This window comes from Pyrus communis, chromosome 4 (assembly GCF_041283825.1).
Source record: "Pyrus communis isolate YQ-2024b chromosome 4, ASM4128382v1, whole genome shotgun sequence".
Taxonomy (NCBI): domain Eukaryota; kingdom Viridiplantae; phylum Streptophyta; class Magnoliopsida; order Rosales; family Rosaceae; genus Pyrus; species Pyrus communis.
The window spans coordinates 2,662,287-2,680,517 of NC_142568.1; the positions used below are offsets into that span (position 1 = coordinate 2,662,287).

The 18,231-nt window shown below is 38.3% G+C and overlaps 1 long non-coding RNA gene and 1 pseudogene across 1 annotated transcript; both read left to right on the forward strand.

Annotated features, from left to right (window-relative positions):
- Nucleotides 1-10,698: 10,698 nt before the first annotated feature.
- LOC148697296 (uncharacterized) lies at nt 10,699-11,973 on the forward strand. Its single transcript, XR_015961200.1, has 2 exons — nt 10,699-10,935; nt 11,656-11,973. It is a non-coding gene; the product is annotated as an uncharacterized LOC148697296 (long non-coding RNA).
- A 1,682-nt stretch (nt 11,974-13,655) lies between these two features.
- Nucleotides 13,656-15,365, forward strand: LOC137721787 (UDP-glycosyltransferase 92A1 pseudogene; annotated as a pseudogene).
- Nucleotides 15,366-18,231: the final 2,866 nt, after the last annotated feature.

The following is an 18,231-nucleotide window of genomic DNA, read 5'->3' on the forward strand; positions in this document are numbered from 1 at the left end:
AAAGCGATGACGTTGGCTTCCTACTGCCTTGAGAGATTTACAGCTAGGGTTGGAGAGAAAAACTGGGGAAAAAGAAAAGGACTTGAGTTGAGAACAGATTTGATAGTTTGAGGGGGGTAGGAGAGCTTGGGAATTGACAAACCCTAAAAGTTTAAATGAAAGACAAAATTATATCATCAATTGCAAATTTGGAGATAAGAAAATAATTTGAATCAATCAATTGAAATAAAATTGCATGAAAAATAGGAGGATGAAGATGGAATAGAGAAAGAAGAATAAGAAAAATTGCAAGAAGAATGGAAGGAAAGGGGCGGAAGAGAGGAAAGAAGAACAACACCAACAACCTGGGATTCAGACGAGAGAGCTAGCGATGTGAGAGAGTGGCCAGAGAGCGCTGCAAGAGAGGGACAAAGAGAGCGAAACAAAAGCTTGTTTTCCTCACCCACCCAACTTGCAACCCAGAAGAAGAAGACGAGGAGAGGAAAAAAAAACCCCACTACTTCGTTGCCGGGGGTGGGATCTGGGTTCGCGCATGGGGGGTGGTTTGGTGGGGGAATATGGGATATGGGTTTCACGAATCTGGGTTCCCCGGGGGGGTTGGGGGGGGGGGGTGGGGGTGGGGGGGGGGGGGTGGGGGTGGGGGAGGGATAATGGCATCCAGGTTGGGTTCGCGGAGGGGGGGGGGTGGGTAATGGGATCGGGTTCCAGGTTGTCTGCTTCTTCTTCTTCTTCTTCATCGGGTTCCAGGTTTTCTGTTGCTTCTTCTTTTCTTTCAAGGTTCAAGTATGGGAATGGGATTTGAATTTTCTAACCTTTTTTTTTATTTTTTAATTTAGAAGATTAAGGTTTTTTTTTTTTTGCCACGTGACAGATATTTGGCAATCACGTGGCATAAATGTGGCAGCCACATCAGCACTTAACGGATCAATGGATGAAAAATATAATGGATGTATTATATTGAAATAAAATAGTACTTGAGGTATGAAAGTGAAATGTTTTAAAGATGTTGTAAGGAATTGAAATTGACTCCAAACCTGAGGTGGTAAAGTGTAATTTACCTAAACGGTTGGAAGCGTTTTTTATGAAAATATTTTTGAAACCAATTTTTAGTAAAAATACAAGTGAATTTTGGAAAAACACTTGAAGTGCTTTTAGAACCTAAAAACATTTTATCTAAAAGTGGTTTTAGTTATTTTAAAAGCATATTTAAATGAGCCCTTAATGGGCAATTAGTAGGAATGATCAGTTTTTTACATTGGTGCAAAAATGATCAGTTTTTAGTAATGACGACATATTGATCAGACATTGATGATGACACATCCCGACAGAAGTTTAGACGTGTTGGCCGTCACGTAAGGATGACGTAGCCAAGTGCGCAGCAAAAGTGATAATTATGCGAAAACATGGGTAATAATAAAAAGAACGAAACTTAAACTTAATTAGACTAGAAATAAGTGTGTGAAAGTGAACATAACCAAACACAAGTATTCAAAGCATAGGTATCAACAATGTAGTCAGACAAACGAAGTACTAATTATACAAACGGGGAGAAGATCCCTACAGTTATTTAGTAGATTGTCAGAACCGCCGAGAAGTCCTCGTGAGTCACCAAGATATACAATACCTAGGAACTGGAGGGGCGCAAAACAGAAGGTTAGGTGGGCAAAAACAAAACATTTGAAAACACATTTATCTTTTCTGAACATAATAACCCCTCACTGTAAAACTCGTATAGTCTCCAGAAAATAATACTAAGTATATACATACAAATACCAATGCACAAGGCCAATAAAAACTGATGTATGCCATGTCATAATGTTTCCGCACTAAAAGATGTAAGCCATGTGAAATCAACATAAAATAATATGTCAGCCGAAGTCACCTAATGTGACCTGTACGTACAATAGGGCTGGGTGTAATATGTATGCTCAAGTGCTACGATCACGTAAAGGCTGTGGGAATAATTGCGGGTCACCTACGAGTCAGAACCACCTATTGTGGTTTATATGACAGGGTTGACACCAAACTTGGATCCAAGGTGAGCATGCGGTGTGGGAGGTGAACATCACTTGAAGGACTGTGCCCTGGCCTCAGGCGGGAGCACTAACATCGGGGTGCAGCAATGATGAGTTCTAAATGCATCTATGCATAACAATGTGCAATGCAACCAATACCATCACAATATACTCACCTGAAGCTTACATGGGCCTCTGCAGCATCAAACGATATAATTCACGATTTATAATAATGCAATACTTAAAATGTAACTCATTTTCAACATGGCATTTAAAGCATAAATCATTTTAAAAATGTTATGGAAACCACGATATATATAGAAAGCAAATGCCCACTCACTAATAAGTAGCAGGATCGTAGCCCCCCCAATCTTGCTTGTCCACGCTCGTCCTCGGTGTACGTCTCACCTATACGCAAAATAACTAATTTTACGTAAATTTTAAAGCACATACACAAACCCTAGGAATAACTTCTCATATGTTGCTCAAATGGGGTGTTTGAATATATCAAAGTGATCTACTTGACAACACGAACACCCCCATATTTTTAGAAAAAATTTTGGACGTCAGGTCAGATGCGCCGCCACGCACCAGCCAAAGCACGACCACACGTGCAAGCACGTGCCTGGCACACTGACGAAAACCCAAACACCGTTAGGGAATATTCCATTAAATTACCTAACGCCGTTAGAATATTTCGTTAAAGTTAACAGAATGTGCTTCTTCTTCTCCGTTGACTCGCAGAAGTCTGCCGGTTTCTGGAAATTTTTTTAAAGTGCAATATCTTCTTCAATTCTTAACCAAAATCCATGAAATTTATATGGATTTGAAGGTCTTGAAGAGTAGAACACATCCATACCTATTAGAGGTCCTAAAACCAATGGAAAATGATCGGAATTTCCTTTGATACCTCCAATCAACTCTACAACTTCGAACCTGTGTGTTTCGATGTCCAAACCACTCCAATTTCACTCTAAGATGTTAAGGGAGTTGTTTAGAGTCTATCCTGAGCCTTAAAATCATATAAATCACCCACGATCAGGACATCCTAAAAACCCACCATGTCGAAGCTTTTGGTTTCTTATGTTTCCGACAACCATTCGATGAACCAAAGGTATGGATGAGTTCGTGAGGTTATGAGGAAGATGATGGTAGTGTCCAAGGACTCGATCCTTGATGTTTTGGTATGGTTTGAGTGTGGTGGTCTCACGGTTGTACGAACGGGAAAAAGAATCGAGAAAGAATGAGAGGGTGAGGGATACGTGTGTGTGTGTGTATGTGTGTACATGTGTGTGTGTGGTCACGAATTGGCCAGAAAGAAAAGAAGTAAGGCCCTGATTGGGCTGCTGTGAGAAAGAGAAAGAGAGAGAGTTTTAGGGTCCAATTAGCCTAAGGAAAATAACAATTCAACCTAAAATCTGATTGGGCTAGACATGACAGGAACTAATTGATTGGTGAATAAAATATAGTCAACCCAACAATATATTTCTACCCTAACTCGTTCTTTCATCGTCGTAACATTTTCATTAGGAACCCGATTCAACCCTAACTCGCATTGACGCGTTCGTGATGTCAAGTACGATTTAATTACGATAGTGAGGAAGATTATTTAAAACTGCATATGCACATCCACGTCACTAAGCCATCAAGTGCATAATCATCATCTTACATACTCCGGGAGAAAATTATAATGAAAATTGGGACGGGTCGTCACAGATGACCCAATGATGACATAACAACCACAGAACAATGATATAATAACGACATTATAAATACTGATCATTTCTGCAATCAAATGTCAAAAACTGATTATTCAGGCTATTTGCCCTTTTAAAGAGTGTAATAAAAAAATGTAACAATATGACAAAACGTGTCTATTCCAGCTAGTTGCCCTTATTTTTTCTCAACATGCCCAGTGTAGTTTTTTGTACTCAAATTTAGGGGTGAAAAGTAGTCTTTATTCAGTTTCTTTTTTTTTTTTTTTTGGTTCACCAAAATTGCGAGAGCAATCATTCTAACTCTTTAGATAAATTTACTAGCATCTTAAAGTAAAACATAACATAGTTTGGCATTGACGATGCTACCTTTTTTCTAGTCGCCAATAAAAATTACTATGCCCATCCATTGACACAATCTTGAACATATCAAAATGACTTGCTATGACATTCCGTTGCTGTTAACTCGTTCTAGACTGTGAGATTCATTCCGGAGCTTATGCAATATCACAGTCATTCCGACTAGCTCGACCCGATGGTCCGAAATTCATGGTCCCATAATACCCTTCAATGCTAAACAATGAGTCTCTATAGCTTGAAAAAAAATCAAAAATAAAAAAGGGGATTTGGATCCTCGCCGAATCCCCTCCCTAGGGATCTTAGGGATCAACGAACACAGACCGTTGATCAAAAATCGTGCGGCCACAATTTTTTCCTTTTTTATATTTTTCACGCAAAACGATGGTGCTTTACTTTTAAAAATATAAAAAACATTTAATTGAGACTGCACAAATTTTTATCATCGGCCCATGTTTGTTGATCCTTAGGATCCCCAGGGAGGGGATATGGCGAGGATCCAAATCCTAAAAAAGGTGTTACCATATGAGTTTGTTGGCTCAGCTAAACAATCACCTTTATCGAAACCCCATGGCTCGTTGTAAATTAGTATTTTACATGAAGTGTCACTTGTTGTTTGTCAACTGACAGGTAAAAAGTTCATTTCTTGCTTCTGTAGAGGTTGAGATATTATTTTTTGGTAGTACTATTCACACGTTTGTTTTTACTTTTTATATATTTTGTTAAATTTTGTTCATTGATCTTTAGTATTCAGTAGAGGTAAAGATACTAGTCAACCCCTTGTCACCATGAGGGAGGGAGGGAGGGAGAGATGTGTGCGAATGTGATTGTGAGTATGGATTTGGTTTGACCTTGACCTACTCAATCTCAATGAAGAAATTGTAGCAAAAGGTTCAACTTTAATTCAATTGAAAAAATAGTCACAATTTTTCTTGTTTGGTTTTCCATATTTGCTCTTCGTTAGAACTTTCGTCAAAATGAGTCACGTGGGGGTGAATAAAATAATAAATACGAAAAATCAAACAAGAAAAATTGTAGCAACTTCATTCAATTTTAACCTAATTGGAGAAATGGTTCCTCAACTTTTACCCAATTAGCGCAATAGTCACCAATTGTAAGTTGTTTTTTCCAACATGACTCATTTTGACTAAAGTTTTGAGGGAGTTGATGAAAATGACCATAGCGAACATTTTGATAAGCTAAGAAATTAAAAGTCACAAACTTTTAGTTAAAGAACAATTGCTCTAATTAGATTAAAGTTGAAAGACTATTGCTACAATTTTCTCATCTTATATAGTATGTAGAATCAAAGGGATTCATTTCATCATTCGTTACGCACAATCATTTGGTCATCAATTTTCTTCAAAACTTTCCAATATACTCACCGCAAATGTCTCACTTCATGATTTTCATCCTATTCTTTTAAGAAAGTTTTAACGTATTTAATGGGAAAATATCTTCTAAAAATGTGTTCCCATTGCATTTGCAATGCTAATATGTGTCATTTTCTTTCAAACTTAAGTAGTGGATTGTCATATTAATTAAGTTATTTTTTTTTAGTTCATTACGTTTTAAACTCAAACTCTATCTTACTAACGTGGTAATATTATAATATCATCTGTATTAAAAAAAATTAATTAATTTATTGTAAAACATTGCCAAATTAAAATAACAAAAGATGTCTATTGTCAATGTTCAAAATTAAATTATCAATGATACATCCAAACAACAAAAATCCCGAAAGGAAAACCAAATTAAAATGGGATTTGAGAGCATGTAATTCATACGATTCTGCCATTCAATTTCATTCCATTTATGTATATGCTCATTCCTCAAACTCTCACTCTTAAGTCTTGCCAACCTCACATAAATAGAAATTTTAATGGGAAATTAGCAGCAATGATCTGTGTTTGACATTTGATTTTAGGAATGATCAATGTAACGAAGAAATATTGATCATATATTGATGACGCAACGATGACCTAACAACCATGCAATGATGATAAAATGACGATAATAAACATTGATCATTTCTACAACCAAATGTCAAAAATTGGTCATTCAGACTATTTGCCCTTTTAAAAAGTGATCAAAAGTGCAACAATATGTCAAAATGTGCCCATTCCAACTAATTGCCCCTTTTTTTTTTCCAAGATGCCCAGTGTAATTTTTACTGAGTTTTTTGTGTTAATCTACCAAAATTACAAGAACAATCGTTCAACTCTTTGTATAAATTTAATAGCAGCTTAAAGCAAAACATGACATAGTTTGGCAATGACAATGCTACCTCTTTAATAAGCACCTATTTTCTAGCTGGTGATAAAAGAATCCGGATCCTCTTTGTGAGGATCCTAGGGATCCGTGAATCGTGTCCGTTCATCGTACATCATGCGGTCAGAAATCATTTTAAATATTTTTATTTAAAATTAAACAGAAACAGTGTCTGATAAAAACTGCCCGCACACGATGTACGATGAACATACACGATTCACGGATCCCCATGATCCTCACCAAAAGGATACGGAGAGGATCTTGTTGGGTGATAAAAACCTATTATGCTCATCCATTGGCACAATCTTAGACGTATCAAAATGATTGTTTCGACAGTCTGATAGAAGCATATTCATGCGACTTAAATGGCTTGTTCTCGTGCATTTACGTTATGTTTCTCTAGTTATTTTAGTCCTTTATGCTTCTTTTGTGTGTTTTCAGGTTCTAAGGGCTTAGGGCGCAAGAAAGTGCATTTTGAGGCTATTTGGGGCACTTTTGGGCAAGGATTGGATAGTTTAATCATGGAGCAAAGAGGATGGACGAAATTGAAGCCTTGTATGCTCTTTGGGGACATCAAACAAAGGGCCTAGCCCAATCAAACAAATCCTTTGAGCCATGGAAAACCTCTAGTCCAATCAAACATATTATGCCATGCAAACCAACCTATTTTAGGCCCATTCTATGTACTTAAACCCTAGCCCTTTAAACTAGCCCTATAATCACTTATCACTTTCATTCACTTATCACTCACCACATATCATTCACTTATCACTTATCATACTCATAATCATCTACACATTTCAACCATTTAAACATATGCATTTCAACTCACATGCACATCCACCTCTTTCCACCTAATCCACATGCTTTCACAACCTAAAACACATGCACATGCACCACTAATCCCTTCACTTTCATGCCATCATTTCTTCCCCCCCCCCCCCCCCCAATGCCGTGCACTCCTTGAGTATTTCCAGTTTTTCCCCTTCTCTTTGTATTCACAAGTCACATGCATTCACTTCATCATTACACCACCACTCATTCTTTAAATCCACATGCACATTCAATCATTCATTCAAGCCCCCTTGTGCCATGTTTCCCCCTTTGTTCCCACCCATCACATGCATCATCATCAAACAAACACTCAATGCCGTGCACTCCCACTTCATCATTCCAGCTTTCCAACTTAATTCACATACATTCCATCCTTTAATATCCAACCTACATGCACTTTAATCATTCAATTACCCCATTCACACACCTTTTCTTCAAACCTAACCCGTGCATTCCCTTGCATTTCCACAATCTTAATCAGCCAACACATGCACAAATCCATCCATGCCGTGGGTTCCCTTTGCTCCCCTTGTGCAATTCCAGTTTTCACATGTGTCCTAGCTGTTTTTCCATCATTCATCCACACAAATGCTTAAACAAACAGCCATATGTTCCCTCCACTACCCCTATAAATACCCTAGCATTCATTCATTCATGCATATCTCATTTTTCATACAAAACACACAACACAAACACTTCCCCTTCCATTTCTGTGCAGTTTTTCTCCTCCATTGCAGCCACTATCCAACCACTTCCCATCCCTCCAAAACACTTCATACCATCACACAACCTATCCTTAAACCTTGTGCTACAACAACGAGGAAGAGAAGAGTGCCTAAACGTTCATACAATTCAAGTTTGAGTTGTTGGAATGTTTAGGTGATTCTTTGATTTCAATGTTTCATTTTTAATTCTCTTTATTTTGTACGTATGAGGAATGGAAGAGAAGAGTGCCTAAACGTTCATACAATTCAAGTTTGAGTTGTTGGAATGTTTAGGTGTTTCTTTGATTTCAAAGTTATGAGGAACTAAACCCTTTTTGGCTAGGGGTGATTTCAATACCATGATTATTTATGTGATATGAATTGATGAATTCCGGTTATGAACTCTTGATTCGTGAATGCAATTGGCTTAACTATTTGATGATTAACTTATTTGTGTTTGTTGATTGAGGGTCGACACTTAATTAGCATGCATAAATATGTGGCTAAAGTTTAAGAAGGTTTCACATAATCGTTACTAACTTATACTTGAAAGTAGTTAAGGTCGCTTGTCACGATCGCGTTAAGTTTAATTCTTAGCATGAGTAACATGATGTCATAGTTGCAAATGCTTTGTCAATGCTTATGGTTTTCATTATTCTTAATGATCTTCGATTGTATCTCTATTATGATGACATGTAGGGAACTTTTGAGAATGTTTTGGGTTGTCGAATGATGCCATCCAATCCAATAATATAAGGAAAATCTGAGGGTTAACTAGTGATGTCACGGTTAATTTGGGGCATTGTCGTTCATATTTCAATGAAGGAATAACTGGAAATTGATTCATATGCATAAATATCATGTGTGGAGAAAGAACCTCTAGCTAATTCACCAACCATCTTGTTTGACAACACTTGTTTACAATCTGTCCATTTTTGCATTTTGTTTGTTTATTTCAACTTCGTCAAAACTAAAACCCCCTTTTTTATTTCCTTGTTCCCAAGTGTCTTAAATCTGTTTTAATTTAGTTTTTATGTTTTTAAGTCAATTTAGAAGGTTTTAGCAAGCCCTCCTAATCCCCGGTCTAGAACGATCCCTCACTTATCCATTCTACTACAATTGTCAAACGAGGGTTTAATTTGAGTGTCAAGTAATTCTCGCATCACAGTCCGTTGCCGTTAATTCGCTCTGGACCGTGAGGTTCACTCTGAAGCTTATATGATATCACACTCATTCAAACCAGCTCGATCCGATGGTCCGACATTCATGGTAATACCCATCCATTCTAAACAATCCGACGGTGTGGCTTGGAAAAAATAAAAAATGTGTTACCGTATGGGTTTGTACACTCGTCTAAACAATCACCTTTATTGAAATCCCATGGCCCATTGTACTTTAGGTTGGGCTAAATCTACTCAATTTGTTGATGTACAATCCTCAATTCAAGGCTCCGCCAATTACATTTCAAATGATGCAACTCCGGGTGCTTGGACAAAACCTCGTTCCGGACATGGCGGCTATCATTCAACACCCCCAGCTTCCAATGAACTCATTATTTTACATGGAGTGTCACTCGTTTTGTCTGTCAACTAACAGGTTGAAAGTTCATTTCTTTCTTCGGTAGAGGTAGAGATATTAGTTTTAAGGTGATGTTATTCATAGGTGGGGATGCACATTGGAACAGAGCTAGTCTCTGAATTACTTGGAGTTTGGGAAATATACAAGTGAAGTTCTTTCGAAGACCATTCGAATATTTGGTACTGTTCCATTTTGTAACTACCAACTGTTTGATATAATACCTTTTAGACATATCTTGACAGGTTTCATTAACAAGACTCGACAAATTCTCTTGATATCACTCATCAGATTGCTTCGGCATATGTTGATATCTGTTGACATGTGCGCACCATGATTTGACTGACATGTGCACAACATGGTTTAACTGATGACAACACACCAAATGTTCAATGAAATGCCTCAGTGACTAAAATTTGGACATTTAACATTGAGACTCCCCAGGTTCAAATCCTGGATCCTCCATTGGCTATTCATACACCATTTTTTACCTTTCACACATTCTTACTAAATTTTATCTACTTCAAGTTATTTGATCTAGTGGCAAGAAATTGAGAGGGAGTATGGAGGTAAAAATGGGTGTTGGATAGCACCACCCTAGCTTTTTGAGGAGAAAACTTACTAGATTCAAAACATTTATGGCTCATTTACTAATTCGTAATCAAATTGATATGAATTGAATTGAGAAGAAATTGGAAGGAAATAGAGTTAGAATTAGATTTTTGTTGAAAATGTTTACTAAAACTGTTTGGAACCGGAGTATAATAGTATCAATCCATATAAATTGCTTACTAACTCATATGAATCGGAATGAAAATGAATGTTATTGTTAGAATGCTCATATTCTAAGTATTATATTTTATGTGCTAATTTTTTTTATCCTTAGTAAATTTTTTATTCTTTTTAACTTTCAAAAATTTGTGAGAAGGATTCAAGTTCTTTTTATTTTTTATTTTTTATTTGTATAGAGAATAAAATCAGTTGTACTAATTTACTCGTAAGTGGCTCTTTATTACAATGATAAAAAGAAGTATTGATTTTGTACTACGATGATAGTTCAAACTCTATCGACTTCCTAATCGAACAAACATAACATTTGACAAAAAAAATAAAAATACAAAATCCACTCCGTGACCACCGCTTTCATGGCCCTTTATCTATCTTTCCCCCACCGCTTACACATAGCCACAGCCTCACCTATCACCCCCAGACGCCTTTATCTATCTCTCTCTCTCTCTCTCTCTCTCACTCACACACACACAGCCCTATAAATTTCTCTCTTTTATTTTATTAATATTTAATTTGGTCATCGCCAACCGACAAGATCGAGGCGGTGGATGAGTCGAAGTGATTTTGGTGTCTTGATGCTTTCATGAAGGTGGGTGGTGCCTTCTTGGTGTTTGCTAGTAAAGTCATACGGCGGATGGAGAAAAGGTGGAAGGATGCTTTAGGATTATTGTAAAGGTACATAGCTATCTAGAATTCAAATACCATTTCCATCTAAATAATCCAATTTCATGTAATTTTGGAATTTGATTCTGAACATTAGGCGGGCCTCACCAATTTTTTTTTTAAAGTAATGAAAATGACTTGAAAATTTTGAGTTTTAACGATAAAAACAAAATAAATAGTAAAATGAATAGTACCGAGATTGACTTTTTGTGTAAAAATATAGTTTTTAGTTAAAGTAAATAATACCGGAACCTTTTCGTTAAAGTTCTTATTTTTTAATCCCTCAAGTGTTAGTAAATGTTAAAATGCTTTAAAGCAACTCCAGCATATCAAAGGTCCCCCAGAGCAACTTACTATTGAATCCCCTCCAGTGAACCGTAACTGTCTTTAATGAACAGTAATTATCTTTTGCATCTCCACCCATAAACTGAATAGCCATGACAATAGGCAATAAAATATTAGTATTTTTTATTTTATAAAATAATAAAAAATAATTTTATTTGTAATTTCGGATATGATTTTTAATCGGTTTTGTTATGCCACGTGTTATTAAATAAGAAATTACAATCCAAAGTATTTGAGAAAATATAAAATTGTGGTGTAAGGTGGAAGATAATAATAAGAAATTTATAGTAAAATTAAATCAAATTTTGTTAATTTTTAAATTTTTTTTCAGATGTTTTTATTAATGTTTTACATTTTTTATTAATTTTTTAACATGGTTGATGTCAGCCTTGCATCAGCACCCTCAAGCACTCGGGCTGTTGATTCCCGCCTCCCCTCTTACTCAGGCCTCCCCCGAGCCCAATTGCCCGCATGAGCTGGAGCAAGGGAGGGAGGCAATTGCAATTAAATGGTCCCCGGCCCATCAGGCAATCATCCCTGCTGAACTTGCTCTTAGAAGGCGTGCACATGTTAACAAACGTTAAAATGCTTTAGAAAGCGTGCAATTCTGTTTCTTTCTACTCTTATCTTGATTGGTAAACATGTCATTAAAGGACTAGTTCCAAGTGACGTTAAAAGTAGATGATGAAGTGGTGATTTTTAAAAGTTACTACTTATAATTCGACAGTATCTGCAACGTACGCAACGCAACCTTAGAAATGGAAAAGCATGCATCACATTGATGCAGAACTGAACTACATAGCATAAGGAAAAAAGCAAGAGGAAGAAACCAAATATATGTCAGGATACAGAGGAATGATGATCCTCTCCTGATTTTTTTTTTGTGAAGATTTTAGGAATTTTCAAATCGTGTTTGTTCATTGTGCATCTTGCTGTTAGTTTTCTTCAAATACTATTCATGTTTAGTTTTAAATAAAAATATTTAAAATGATTTCTGAAACACAATTTGAGGATCTCCGAAATCCTCACAAAAGGATCTGGAAAGAATCCTCATTTGATACCGAGTTGGCATCTATGGCAGCATTTCCTCCACATCGCAAACTAGAAACCAATCAAATCCAAGTCTGTATTGCTATGGACCTAGATTGTCTGCCCTCCCCATCCCATACCCTTCACATCCCCTCCTATATTATGTGGCCACGGTTAAGCCACATCAACATTTTATATTGATTTTTTTTATAGAAATAATAAGACAAAATGCAATGGGAATATAAAATGTTGATGCAGCTTAACCATGACTGCAGAAATAGGAGGGGATGGGAAGTGTATGAGATGGGGAGGGCAGACAATCCAGGTCCTATTGCTGTTGCTTGCATAACCAAATTTACGTTTTAATTCGAGTAATGCTAAGCAAGCTAAATTTTTGTATAAATTTGTAAACTAATTAATATGACATGGAAGTTGGTGATTAAATTATTATTTAAATATTGATAATGGAAGTGTTATTAGCACTCCAAAAATCTCATTCTACACTCCTCACAAGTGTATTTTTCTTTCCTAATATAGAAAGTTTGGAATGTAGAATGTGATTTTTGGAGTGCTAATAACAATTCCCTATTGATAAACATGTTAATTTTTTATTAGTAGCACATCTTTTAATTTGTAAATATTGTTTAAAAATTAATCTTTCTATCATTTCTCTTAATTCCCCAACACAGAATGATGATTTTGAGTTTCCCTTACACAATAAATAATAAGAAAAATGAACAAGAATGATTGAAGAAACAATTTAATTGATAAAAATTAAATTATCTGATAATTCAGACGACTAAAAATGGAAAATAGTACTGAAAATATCTGTCTAGTCTCGGTTTCATCGTTGCCGATATTGTTGAGTTTGCTTATGAATTTAGTGGGTGTACGTTCGTGTATGTTCGTTGTACTTGTAACGGTGTTCACGTATGATCAAGGTCATGAAGGGTGATCTTGACCATAACATGTACTCTCTTTGAGTTTATGAAATAAAACTATCGTAATCATTAAAAAAAAAAAAATCAATTTTTTAGTTTTATTTCATATATTTATAGCATTTGTTTTGTTATTTAAATTAACTTAGTGTAGCAAATGGTAGATTATTGAGGAGGTTAGTACCATTTTTTTAATACATTGTCTCACATTCAATCATTTTACTAACCGAGATGGTCAAGTAGTCAAAGACGAATTCTAAACTCGTATTTCATACGGCATGTCCTTAGTTCTGTTCCTTGAACTCTCTCGCACCCATCCTCATAAAAAATAGCAATATATTTTTCTTCTTCCTCCTCCTCCTCCTCCTCCTCCTCCTCCTCCTCCTCCTCCTCCTCCTCCTCCTCCTCCTCCTCCTCCTCCTCCTCCTTACAGATAATTCAGAAAACCCTCAGAAAAAAAAAAATGGGATTTGAGAAAGAGCATATAGTGATGCTGCCGTTCATTGCTCAAGGCCATATCATCCCATTCCTAGCACTTGCAAAGCAAACCCAACAGTCCACAAACTTCACAGTCACCATCGCCACCACCCCTCTCAACATCAAATCCCTCCAATCCACCATTTCCTCCGTCTCATCCAATCACAACAACATCCACTTGGCCGAGCTTCCCTTTTGCAGCTCAGACCACGACCTTCCCCCCAACACAGAAACCACCGAGAACCTCCCATTCGCCAAAATGATCAACCTTTCCGCCGCCTCACTCGCCCTCGAACCTCCTTCTCGCCGCCTCATCTCCTACATCATCGAAAAAGAAGGCTGCCCGCCGCTATGTTTGATCTCTGACGTGTTCTTCGGATGGGCTACTGATCTTGCAAACAGCCTAGGAACTGTCAATGTGACTTTCACCACGGGCGGGGGCTTACGGAACTACAGCCTACACATCAGTCTGGCTCAACCTCCCTCACCGCTCCACAAGCAACGAATACTTCACCGTCCCCGGCTTGCCGGAACGCTGCAGGTTCCACATCTCTCAGCTGCAGACGGTACAGATTCTTGGTCAAAATTTTTCCAGCCCCAGATTTCGGGTTCTACAAAATCTTTTGGTTGGCTGTGTAATACTGTGGAGGAAATTGAGCCGTTGGGATTGGATATCTTGCGGGATAACTTGAAGCTTCCTGTTTGGTGCATTGGTCCTCTAATTCCTACTGAGGCACTCAAAAATTCATCCACATTGGACTTAAAGGTCTCGAGGCAGCGCGCTGGAAAAGAACTGTGCTTTTCCGCCGAGAAATGCTTCAAGTGGCTTGACTCGCAAGGTTCGAATTCTGTAATTTACATCTCATTTGGTTCTCAGAACACAATCAGTGCAACCCAAATGATGGAATTGGCTGTTGGGTTGGAAGAAAGCGGAAAGCCTTTTGTTTGGGTGATAAGGCCTCCGGTGGGCTTTGATCTGAAGGGAGAGTTCAAAGCACAGTGGCTGCCTGACGGGTTTGAGGAAAGAATGAGTAAACGAAAACAGGGGTTGCTAGTGCACAACTGGGCACCCCAGTTGGAGATTTTGTCACACAAATCCACTGGGTTTTTTGTGAGCCATTGCGGGTGGAATTCAGTGATGGAGAGCTTGAGCCACGGCGTGCCGATTGTGGGGTGGCCGTTGGCGGTGGATCAAGCTTATAATTCGAAGATGTTGGTGGAGGAGATGGGTGTGAGTGTGGAGCCGACAAGGGGTGTGCAGAGTAATATTGGATGGAAGGAGGTGAAGGAGGTGATTGATTTGGTGATGGATGAGAGTGGGAAGGGAGGGGAGATGAGGAAAAATGCCGGTGAGATTAAGGAGAAATTAAGAAAATCAATTAGAGGTAATGATGGTGATCAAGGAAAGGACAAGGGGTCTTCTGTCAAGGCCATGGAGGATTTTGTGGCTGCTCTTGTATCAAAGAAACAAGATTAGTCAAAAGTTACTTAGAGGTGATTAGGTTACCGGTAATTTCAAGTCAATTGAGAAATTCCTATTGTTAGCAAATGGATAGGTTTTGATTCAAAAGACGTTTAATCAATGTTTGCCACTTTAAAAAGTTATTTTGCTTTTGTTATCTATGAAAACTTGAAAAAGAACTATACATAAAATGTGAAAGCCTATTAGTCGAAATACCCCTAAAATGTCCTTGCACCATAAGAGAATATCATCCTAGCACCACAAATTGGTTAAGTGATGATGAATAGAGTAGTTTTTGTAATCGGAGGCCATAATTTTCCAATCACTTTGGGTTGTAATGTGACATCCCGTCCCGAAATTATCTAAATCGTGCATGTGAAATGACCCTTTTACCCCTAGTTTGTTTCGTTTTGTTGTTTAGTCATTTTGTGTGATGTTGGCATGTGCTGGGCCACACACACACACACACGCTGTCATCTCCCTCTCCCTCTGTCTTTCCCTGTCTCTCTCTCTCTCCCGAGCTCCCTTCTTTCTTCTTCTTCCTTCTGTAAACGTACGGACACACACACACAACTACACCAAACCATTACAGATCGAGGAAACTAAGGGCACAGTCGAGATCGTGAAGCTTGTGGGAGCACGATCGCACCATTTTCAGGTAAGAAATCCGTTGTTTTCACGTCGATTCGACAATGGCAGATTTGAGCACTATTCATGGAAACTTATTTCATTACGTTTTTGGGAATTTGAAGTTCATAGATAGCTTGGTGGTGTCCCAAGGAGCCTCAGAGTGCTTCGTTGGAAGAGTTTTGACGTCGGAATAGCTTGGTTCGAAGTTGGCCGGTTTTGGTTCGTGTGGACAGGTATGATCTGGCGATTTTTAACCCTCGAAACTTGTATAGCGTTGTTCTACTAGTCTAGGGCTTTATTTTGGTGTTAGAATCGTGAAAAATGGTTGAGGAACGAGAGAGAAAACGAAGTTTGAAGGTTTTTCCAGTTTCCGGCGCCGGCGACGTCGCCTGAGGCTCGCCGGAGAAGGTGACGGAATATTCCTGACGCCGTTGACGGAATCCGTTAGAACTAACGGAATATTCCTCACGGCGTCAGTTGACGCCGTCAGCGTGCCAGGCACGTGCCTGCGCGTGGCCGTGCCTTGGCCGGCGCGTGGAGGCGCGTGTGGCGGAGGAAATTTTTTCTAAAAATATGGGTGTGATCCTGAGGTTGTGTAGAGCACGTTGGTATATTCATTTGTCCAATTTGAGCAATGTATGAGAAGTTATCACGAGAAGTTGGTTATGTGCTTTAAAATTAACGTTTTTATAGTTGTTTCGCATATAGGTGATACGTATCCCGAGGACGAGCGTGGTCACTCGAGGCAGGAGGGCTACGACCCTTCCACATACCAGTGAGTGGGCTTTTGTTTTCCGTATATACCTATATACCATTATTTTCCCAGAAATTGAGTAAAAAGGGTTATTGTCTTATGCCATGCATATTATTATTATTGATTATGCACCCTTAGCTGCATTACTAGTTGCATACACATACATATGCATATTGGGTGCTGTGGACGCACAGGTAAGTGCCAGGTAAGTGTTATTCATGTTTATATTTCAGTAGTGGTTTGAGATGCTTAGAGAGCTCATAACCTGCACCCCCGGTGTTAGTGCTCCCGCCCAAAGTAGGGCACAGTCCTTCACGTGATGTTCACCTCCCGCACCACACGCTCAGCTTGGATCCAAGTTAGGTGCACAGTCCTGTCGTACAGACCACATTAGGTGGTTCCGACTCGTAGGTGACTCGCGATTATTCGCACAGCCTTCACGTGATCGTAACACTAGAGCGTATATATGTTTTACACCCAGGCCTGTCGTACAGACCACTTTAGGTGGTTCCGACTCGTGGGCAGGTTCAGTTATTGAGTTTGAGATTTGAGCTCTATATGCAGCCGTACAGGTCACGTTAGGTGACTCCGGCTGCCAGATTATATGTTATCGTTATGAGATACACCTGAGCACTTGCATTCCATTATGAGGTTTTGATATGGCATATTGGTAAGCATGATTGGCATACCCTTGAGCATGTTTGGCATATCTATACATACGTATATATGTTTATCTTCTGGGAAGTATACAGGTTTTACGGCGAGGGGTTAGAATGTATTTTACTTAATGGTTTTCGAAAAGATTTGTTTTTGCCCACTCACGCTTTTGTTTTGTGCCCCTCCAGGTTCTAGTTGCTTAGCTGTTTCGGTGGTTTCTCAGAGGGCTTTTCTGGCATTTCTGACAGACGCTCACCAGCGTAGGGTCACCCTCGGGTGTACTATTGTCGTATCATTTTTCTTTGGACTGCTGTAGACTTATTGCTCTGAACTTAGCGTCTCACTTACGCTAGCACATGTTTCTAGTACTTTGTATGCTAGTTTTTAATTATTCGTACTTTTATTACTACTCTATTAGCTTCCGCACGTGCACATGGTTACGTCACCTTTGTGTGACGGCCAGCACTCCCTGATCTCGGTTGGGGCGTGTCATGTAATTTATTATTTATTGAATATAGTACTTTATGTTGTTTCCAATTTATTGAATATTTATTCAAATGATTGGTTAAACAATTCTTCCTCTTCCTGATCGAGTTCCCACATCATCCTTGAGGAAGAAGAAGACACTGTAAGAAAGAAGCAGAAACTATGAATAATGATAGAGATTTTTGTGAAGAATGAAGTAGAAACTATTAATAATGATAGAGATCTTGAGAAAATTGGTGTGAGATTTGTGAGGATGGATGATAGATTATATGGAGGATTCAAAAAGGATTAGGTTGTAGATAATGTCATGTGGCATGCCGTCATTCATTAAAAATCTTATGGAAATCTATCCTCAAATATTGTAAACAGATTATGATATGTGGTGCGATGTGATTGGTTAATAATCTTATCAGAAATCCATCACCAATAATTGTATTTTCGGATAATGACACGTGGTGCAACGAGTACGATTAAAAATCTTATCGGAAATCCATCCCCAATAATTCTCTTTTCGGATTTTATGACAAGTG